Genomic DNA, 10,000 nt, shown 5'->3' with positions numbered 1-10,000 from the left:
TGTTTCTAACATTACTTCATACCCTCTTTTTCTATCTTTTTATCTTTTACTTTTCCACTGTATCATCTGTTGTAGTCTGCTCTACTTGTTCTTTCCCTAGATTTCTTTCAATTTCTTCCTCTCTATCTTTTGTTCATTCTCATACCCTCTACCCACTTTCTCCTTACATTTTTCTATGTTTTCCTAACAATCTATCCATAAGTAGCCTGGTTTTTTTCACTTTAAATCATTTCAATTTACATCTCTTATGCATCATGCCCACTTTGCTACAAATATAACATTTTCTTTAGTCACAACTGTTAACTAAATTATCACTTTTTTCCACAAAAAATAAATAAATAAAAGTGTTTTGTTGTCCCCAATATTTCACAGTACCTTTGTTTCTTTCTACATTTATAATACTTGGAATGAGTACTATTATTTCTTTATCTATTTTTAATACAGCACAACACTCCCAACGCCCAGTCCATAAACTTCTAGTATTATAAATTTTTGGAATTTCCATAGCATCTTTACACAAAGTCTTTAAATAGTCTTTAGTGATTCATTTTCTACCTTCACTTGAAACTGCACGTAACATTTCTTTTTTATGTCTCTATTAAATCCTTCCTAAATGCTTGCAAATCATACAAATTCCATGGATTACAGTTTTTCTTTAGTTTATATTGATCCTAAAATGTCTCCATATACTGTTCTATTTCAAATAAAATGTCACAATAAGTGGCTTTGTTGATATGAATAAGTGTTCTTACGTCTTTCAGTGCTATTGCCAATGGTGCTATTATGTTATCCCAAATGTCATAACTGTCCATCTCTTTTTCTGCTTTACATCTTATCCTAAGTACTTTTTTCTCCTTAATTCTGTTTTCTTATCTTTACCTATTTCTCTCTGTTTCACTGATTCTGCATACAACCTATTTTACTTTCTTACTTCCTCCACTTCTTTTTATTGAATTTTTTTCCATAATATCCCCCCCATGAAATCTTCTTTCCACTTTCTGGTTTGTTCTTATTAATCAAGTCCTGCGAATAAGCATCTCACAACCCTCCCATTTGGTGGTTTGTAATAGTACATCCTTTTTGCATCTCATTTTCTACCTCCTGAAAAATAATTTCAGAATCTTGTGACGGTGCAACCTCATTCACATTATTCAAGAAATGCATTTCTCCCATCTTACTGCATGCTGACACAAGCTTGCATGCCTATGCCTCCTCCACCACTTTGTTTTGGGGAGGCTCAACTCCATTAATCCCCACCATATGCTCCAATGTCTCTTTCCCTTTATGCAGGTCTCCAGACTCCACACTCGGACAATGTAGATCTTCTGATGCACTCATGTCTACCACACTCCTTCCTGCTTCTCCAAGCCACCTTGTGCCCAAATGTAAAGCAGGAAGTGCCACAACTAACAGAATCCCTGCTCAAAAAGCATAGGGTCCTTTATTTGTATACAAAAATAACTGTTATTTACCAAATATTTACATATGTGCAAATATATAAATATACAAATCTGTTTACACATGTTTATAATTTCCTTTACAATCATTCTAAATTTTCATCCCTATTAGATCCCAGCTTCTTTTCCAATAAACCCCATCTGCTTGTACTTAATATTGTTGGTAAAATCCATTTACCATTAAACATAACTTAAATTATTCCTTCATTCCATACGACCCACATAACATAAAATAACTTTTTATGTATTCTTTAAAAGCATTGTTTACTTCTATTTTTATATCCATATTTAATTATATCCATGTTTATTTTATCCACTTCTTTTATATATTCAAAAAAATTCTTTACATTGCTTTCCCCATAACTTTTTCCTTTTACATTTCAAAAACACATGTTCCGCAGTTTCTTCTTGATAATGCAAGCATACACTATCAATTTTCTTTTTATATGGCATATATCATTTTATTGCCATTTTATCTGTTACCATTTTTCACAAAAAAAACTTGATATTCCACTTTCTGATTACACCATTTGCTTCTTATTTTTATAGCTTTATTTTTTTATCTGTTAGATTTTCCCATGGTTTTGCATAGTAATGTTTTATCATTGCATTCTTATACCATACTTTTCTATCTTTTTTGTATCATCAATTTTATTTTTCACAAAAATATTTTTCTCTGTAAAATTTTATTTCTTCATTTACACACCTTTTTTCTCTTTTACTCTTTTTCACAGCACCCCAGAATTTATCATACTTAGATTTGTATAGTTTTACTACTAATCTCTCTTCTTCTCATTTATCCACTTTAACATTTTGTAGAAATTTAAATAACTCATTCACTCCAATGAAGCTCAGGAAGTTTGAACTTTAACGTCCAATGGGTGGAGCATAAACCTTTTGATAGAATTAAATTATGTCCTCACATTTCAAATAAATGTTCATATCCGTGGAATCTTAAGGCTTATGAAATAAATCTAAATGGCAAACTGTTCAACTAAAACTATTTTTATTGTGGTAGTGTTTTTGTCTTTGTATTCTAGATCGTAAACCAGATATTATAGGTCACAGTAGACACAATAACAATTGCATCTGTAAAATTTTGTAAACAACTTACAATATCTCAGCAACCACTCATGTTACACACATACTGTCAGAAGTATTTTATTCATCTAGCTGAGATCTTTCCTGTTAGGCTAAGGAGTTCTGTCTGTGTTACTTGGCTGTTGAGATATTTAGAAAAATGTGAAACTTATATCTATATAAATTAATATTGTAAAAACAGCAGGTGATATCTATTTACCTGCACTAGACAGAGGCCAAACATTAATGCAGTTGAATAAGCTAAGGCAAAAATGTTCCTCAAAAAAATCCACACTGGAGTCCAACAATAGTTTTAGAACATTTAATGGTGCTTCCTGGTACTGGTCCTGGTCCTTGGTCCTTATCTGTGGGCTAACATTTTGTGACAGTCAAATGCAGCCTCCTGCACGGGAAACATTGCACAGCACCAATAAATGTCCATAAGCACAAAAAAAAAAAACAAAACGGAGCCAGCAAACTAGAAATGAATCCAGTACAAATAAAATCCAACCTCTTTAATAAAAAGAGACTCATTTTATTGGGGGGGAGTATTTTGTTGATTAAAGCAATTTAGTAATTATGGCAATTAAGATGGGGTATAAAATGTGATGGTATGGTGTGAAACTTATTCTCTTGAAGGCATTCAGCCAAGGTACCAGGAAGCACCATTAAATATTCAAAAACTATTGTGGGACTCCAGTGTGGATTTTTTGTGGAACATTTTTGCCTCATCATATTCTCAGCTTTATGATTTTTTCATACTGTGTTCACACTTTCATTGTGTTCATTATTAATGCAGTTGAGTTTGCGATTGTGTGAGCTTTAAGACAAAATCTTTTAAACCCTTGTATATGGCATGGCTTTGGAATTACTGATGCAAATATAACAAGCAATATTTGATGTCTATTGGCATCAGTAGGAGTTAAGTGCAGATGCACCTGGAGGTGTCACTCAGATTTAATGAGTTAAGCAGCATATACCACTGGATTAATTAACCTTACATCTCCTTCTTTTTTATTTACATACAAAACTCCTCTTTTTATTAGGATTAATCTAGAACCCCATATAAATGAAAAAGTTATCTGTAATAATTCATTTTTAAATGCTATTAACAACATAATACACTTGGTAAGTTTGCTATATTTTCCCAACAGTAGTGAATTTATCAAATAAGATTTTTTTTCTGAATAATAATTTATATATTCTCCAGAAAAGATGTTTGCTTTATTTCTTTTATTGTTTTATTCCATTGAATACTACTTACATCTTTATATCCCAAAGTTAAACCTAACACAGAAATGTTGTTCACTGTCAAATATATACACCTGATCTTTATTACATCACCCAAGCCTTTACTTTTTTCTTCATTTAAAGACATTCCAGTCATCTCTAGACAATCTTTTATGTAAATTATTACTTCTTTTATCCAATTTATTTTAGTTATTGCAATGTCATCTACATATATTATCAGAACTGGAATTCTTAAGCATTCAGGTGTTATATACCTTGCTTCCTTCATTTAGTAAGTTATTTTGCATACTATCACATTCATATCTAGTGCAAAACGTATGCAACTCCTTGGACATCCCTGTCTAACACCACTCTTCACATGTACGTCTTAGCTTAACCAGCCATTTACTAGTATTTTTGCTTGATTACTACTATATGCTGACATACATATTTTTTTTACTTTCTTACTTATATAATATTCTTTCATTAATACCCATAAGATTTCATGTACAGTTGTGTCAAATGTCTCAATAAGATCTCCTATCTTGCTATTTGCTTATTCTTCTTTTCTGTTCATATCATCCACAATTTCTCTATCATTAATAATTCTTGACAACCCTTCCCCTTTATACTATATATGCTGTCTTCCATAATATTTTCCAGTGTAGTCTCAAATCTCTTTTTTATTGTTTTCATAAATATGTTATAATCATTATTATTCAATTCTATTGGCCTGCAATGTTTTAACTGTCATCCTCCTTCTTTCATGAGAATTTAAGTAGTCCACTACATAATTCTTTATACATTAAACCTTTATTTAACCATTCATTCAAAATCTTTAAAAGGTTTTTTTTTCCCGTCCCATAAATGTTTATATATCATACCCTATTCCATCTGGGCCTGCAGCCAAATCTATATTTATTTGTCCTAGCACTTTGTCTAGCTCTTTTAAATAAATCTAATTTTCCAATTCTTTATTATCTTTTTCTGTTACCTTTTTACTTTCCATGTTTTTCCACCACCTTCTCTTTTTTTCTTTAAACATTTCTTGCAAACATTGCACTACACTATTCGTAATCTTTTCCTACGTTCTTTCTATTTGCCCTTTTACATTTTTTTTATTTCTTTCATTATATTACAGTCTTCCTTTATTAATTTTCTTAAGTAACTCAATAATTCTTTTTATCCTTGTAAAACTATCTTTGCTTATATAACAATTCTTATATTTTTCTTGATTTATTTCATATAATTCTTTTTCTTTGCCAAAGTGTTTACTGTCAGTATATTCTAAATTGTCCAATGTAGTATTACATTTTCTTTTATATTTTTCTTTCTCTACTTTTCCCACATCATACTGCCAATGTAAAAAACTTTTTTTTTATATTTCACTTAAACATCAGCAACCATTCAGACTACTTTTTATAAAATGTTCTCATAGTAATATGCTCTTTCCATAACTGTATTTTAATCTCTTTCCTTCTTCATTCCTTGCTTTCTCATTTATCCTTTTTATTCCTTTGCATATTTTTATATATTCCTCTTGTTTTTTATCTCTAGTCATATTGCAGGATTATCAGAAAATCCTGTTTCAACTACCTCCCCTTCTCATATAACTAAATCTTCAGACACTATAAAACAATCTATTTCAGTTCTATACTTACCCCTTTTGTAAGTCTATGAATTTTTGTCCCAAAGTTTTAACTTACCATATCTTATAGCTTCTAACATTTTTCTTATAGTATTTTCTTTCATTTTATGCTTACCTCTTAAATCACAGTTAAAGTCTGTTGTCATTATAATATTCATATTTATCACTACATAGTCTAAAATCTGATGAGAGAAGCTTTCCCTTTTTTTACAATTAATATAACCAGATAATGTTATAATTTTATATACTTTGTCTTTTCTTTTCAAATCTACAAAGTTAATCTTCCGATTTTTCCTAAACTTACATGTAATATCATTGCTGTATTTCTACAGGATATGGCTATTCCATAACACCTCTCATTTCCCAAATTCCATATTATCTTACCTCCCCATAGTTTCTCTGTAATCTTGCATTTGTTAAAAATATTCCCCCAGATTCAGTAAACTTCCATGCAAGAATAGCTTAGTCCTGCAAGGAAGGGACCATTCCCATGGAGCATGGCAGGGTGCCATGCATATTAATGAAGGTGTGCTGCCATGCTGTTAAACTGACACAGTTTTGTGTACGAGTGCAGGCAGTGTGTTTGAGAGCAGTGGTCTCACAATACACATGCCCTCTCCACACCAAAATTGCCATATAGCAAATGTAATAGAGCGAGAATGCTCGTAACACCCCCAACCCATCAGGGTAAGAAATCTGGACAAAGCCATATGGGACAATCAGCTCTGCAAAGCCAGAAAGTTGATAGAATAACAGGTTTAGCATTAGCATGAATTTTCGGCAGGGTATGAAGCATACAACATGCACCTCTCAACCTGTCAGAGTAAGGAATCTGGACAAAGCCATAAGAGACAATTGTCACTACAAAGCCAGAAAGTTGATAGAATAACAGGTTTAGCATTAGCATAAATTTTTGGCAGGGTATGAAGTACATAACGCACACCTCCAACCCATCAGAGTAAGAAATCTGGACAAATCTATAAGGGACAATTGTCCCTACAAAACCAGAATGTTGATAGAATAACAGGTTTAGCATTAACATGGATATTCTGAAGGGTATGAAGTAAAAAACACAGCAAATACATTTTTTCTTTCACATATGCAATAAAGTTTAAATGTAGCTGTGTGGGTGTGCCCGTTGCTTAGCTATGTTTAGCCCAGCTGAAACAGCACTGTAAGTTAAATAGCAATAGACATCCAGCATCAACATAAGTGCAACAGTGTAGTGCTTAGATCATATGCCTTCCATGTAATCATTTACGGTTCGAGCCTCACCAAAGCCATTTCCAGTTTGTATGTGTAAACATTACAATTTTAATTTATTTGTATATTTATGTAGGAAGTAACTTATATTTCTCAACCAGAGTAGTGTATTAGGCCCAGATGTGAGGTGTCAGTGTAATAAAGTAGTGAAATCTCCATATAAACATAAGTGCCCAAAACAGTATAGTCACACAATAATAAATGTAATTTCAACGCACTGGGGGATGTTAGGGAAGGTAAATAAATCTATATTATGTAATGAATCATGAATCAATCTCATACAGGTGGTAGTCCAATAAAATAAAACATAAGCAATACTAAGCATTGCACAGCTATGCTGCCAGGGTGTAAGCATTGTTTACATACGAATACTAAGCAATGAACAGACCAGCTAAGTGGATTTGTACATTGGTAAGCAATGCTGAACCTGCCCCTTTAAGCACTGCCAACCATAGCTAAGCAGGTTTGCCTGTAGCTTAGTTTAGCTCAGCATTTTCAAATCTGTCCAATCATAGCAAAGGGTGGGAAATCGGCCGTATGTAAACTGCACAGGCAGGAATACAGCTCATAATTAGTTGTAGCTCTCCACTGTAAGCAGTATGGCAGGTGTTGGAGAGGGCATGCAATTTTGTGCGCAGTGCTGGGGCATACAGGATTTCAAGGTCATGGTAGGACTCTTGGTAAAAAAAAAACATGGCATGATACTGCTGCAGGACCAGTACCAGTGCTCCCAATATAAAGCGGAAGCCTGGGAAAGTCTCACCCTTGATCTCACCAGTGTCGCTGGTATCCCTTGGACTGGTGAGTAGGTCCAGCACCACTATGATGACTTGCAAAGGAGGAAGATGGAGCTCTTGAAACAGCGGTTCCAAGAAGCAGGAAAGAGGGGAGATGTCCCAGCAGATTGTAAGTATTCACAGCAATAGCTGTTTACCAATGTCCAACCTCTGTATGTGATGGATAAATATACCTAAATGTTTCTCTATTTTAATTACAGCTCCAGTTGAGCAGACTGCAAATCAGAAAGCCCATGCCAGTGGGTTGCAAAGGCTGCATCGTAAGGCTGGTGAGTAACAATCCTGCTTGTAGTAGTCATACCAAATAAATATAAAGGAGTAGAATGCCACCTGGCAGTATGAAAAATGTGTATGGTTTGTAATGAATAAACCAGACAATATAGGTCATATTTAAATAAAACTGTAACTGCCTAGAAATAAAGTTCTAAATCCTGGACTTGTGTTTACTATGGTATTGTATGGCATGACAGGTTGCATTCACCAAGATCTGATATCTGAATAGTAATGTTGTGTTAACCACTGTTTGCCACGCTGTGCTACATAAAAAATATGTCTAGAAATGTCTGTATAAGAATGGTGTAATTACAAGGACAGATTGTACAACCAAGAGAGACTTAGCAAACATTGAAGAAAAAAACAGCAGTTTATGAATAGCTCACTCTGATGAAACACAGATTGTTGCATTTTTAGCAGACACAGCCATGATTTGAATCATGGAAGTGGTAGTAAGCTGTATGCATACTTTATACTAGGATCTTGTGAATATGTGTAGAAACACTCAGGTAGTGTTAACAAACAATCCCCACACAGGTCTTTCATGTAAGAGAAGTAGAAAGTAGCTATAAGACAGTTGAATTCTACACTGTGTAAAACATACCATTGCCCAAACAAAGGCCATAGGGTATTACAATAATACATGTAGAGTAATGATTAGAGCAATGATCATTAAAGTTGTGAGTACTGCAAGGATATACATGTTGTTAACTGACATCTTTCTCTCCCCTCCCCCCACCATATCTGCAACAATAATCTAAACAGACACATCAATGGGTATATTTTACACCAAACCTACAGTAGGACATATGTCCTATTGCTCAACAAATATTGAAATGTGTTTCTATTAATGTTCCATGTTGAAATACTAACATCAGTGGCCTGTTGCTATCAATGTAACCTGCATGCCATTGTAATGGCCACTGTGGTTCCATATATGCATGTGCACTGTTTGCAATGCAACTGTTCCAAATCTGTTGTTTTGGGTTAATGGGAATATCTATGCATGCTGTTATAACTAATCCTGGATTGTGTTGACTATTACTAACCCACATATCTTCTAAAACTGCAACACCATAGCACATTTGGGAAGGCCGGTCCCAGCGGACCCACCTCTCCCAACTCATCTGGCCATGGCACTGGGCCCAAGCATGTCTGGGACCCACCACAGGACCTCCTCATCCACTGGTCCTGCACCATCTTCAGGTGGAACTGCCTCAGGGATGGGGCTCCTACCCCCCTGGGACCGGGTGTGGACAGGATACCATCACCCAAAGCCAGGTCTGGGAATTAGTGCATAGCAAGCTCCAAAAGGAGTTTGGAGATCTACTACACCAGCTTGAGGGCCACATGGCACAATTAGAGGGTCAGACTACTCCTCCTGCTCAGCCCCCAGCACAGCCACCTTCGGGGCTGTATAGATGCAGTGGTGACTGCTCATGGGTGGGGACCTCAGTCCCACTGTTTCCATTTGGAGGCTCATGGGCTTCTGATTTGCAAACACTCCTTCCCATGCAAGGTGTTTACCCCCCACATGTGTCATATACCACCTGTGTATGGTGTCTTGTCTGTCTTGTTTGTCCTCCTACCCACACTACGTCCCCAAATATAACTACAATCCTTCCACAACATCCCACTCTCACCTTAAAAAAAAGGGCAATCTGTTCCCAAAAGAAAAATGTTCACACCATACATAGCTGTCCACTGGACACATGTAATGTGGTCTAATTGGCATCATAACTCATTATTGTTGTCCTCTCCCCTCTCCCACGGGTTTGAGTGTCCAGATATACCTCCAAATTGAACACAAAACTTCAATAAATATAGCTAATGATTTTAACACATTCTTCACTAACACTATACAAACACTAGCTAGCCAGCTCTCACCTCAGAACTTCACTTTACCTACTAAAAAAACAAACTGTTCTCCCTCCTTTCAACTTCACCCCGTCCCTACATCATATGTGCTTACCCTCCTTCAGAAATTGAAACCATGCTCTCCCTCAGCAGACCAACTACCTGCAGAATTTCTGCAACTAGCTGCTAAAGCCATTGCCCTCCCAATATCAATCCTGATCAACAGAACCATTACTGAAAGCTATATCCCTTCTATATGGAAAATCTCCCATATTATCCCCCTCCACAAAGGTGGCCAATCTACCGAGCTTTCCAATTATCGACCTATTGCCCTCCTCTCACCTCTAGCTAAGATTATGGAAAAATGCATCCACAAACAACTGCTTCAACACTTA

The sequence above is a fragment of the Protopterus annectens genome, chromosome 9.part0 (assembly GCF_019279795.1).
Source record: "Protopterus annectens isolate FY-2018-M chromosome 9.part0, PAN1.0, whole genome shotgun sequence".
Lineage (NCBI taxonomy): Eukaryota > Metazoa > Chordata > Ceratodontiformes > Protopteridae > Protopterus > Protopterus annectens.
Note: the sequence above shows the minus strand (reverse complement) of the source record.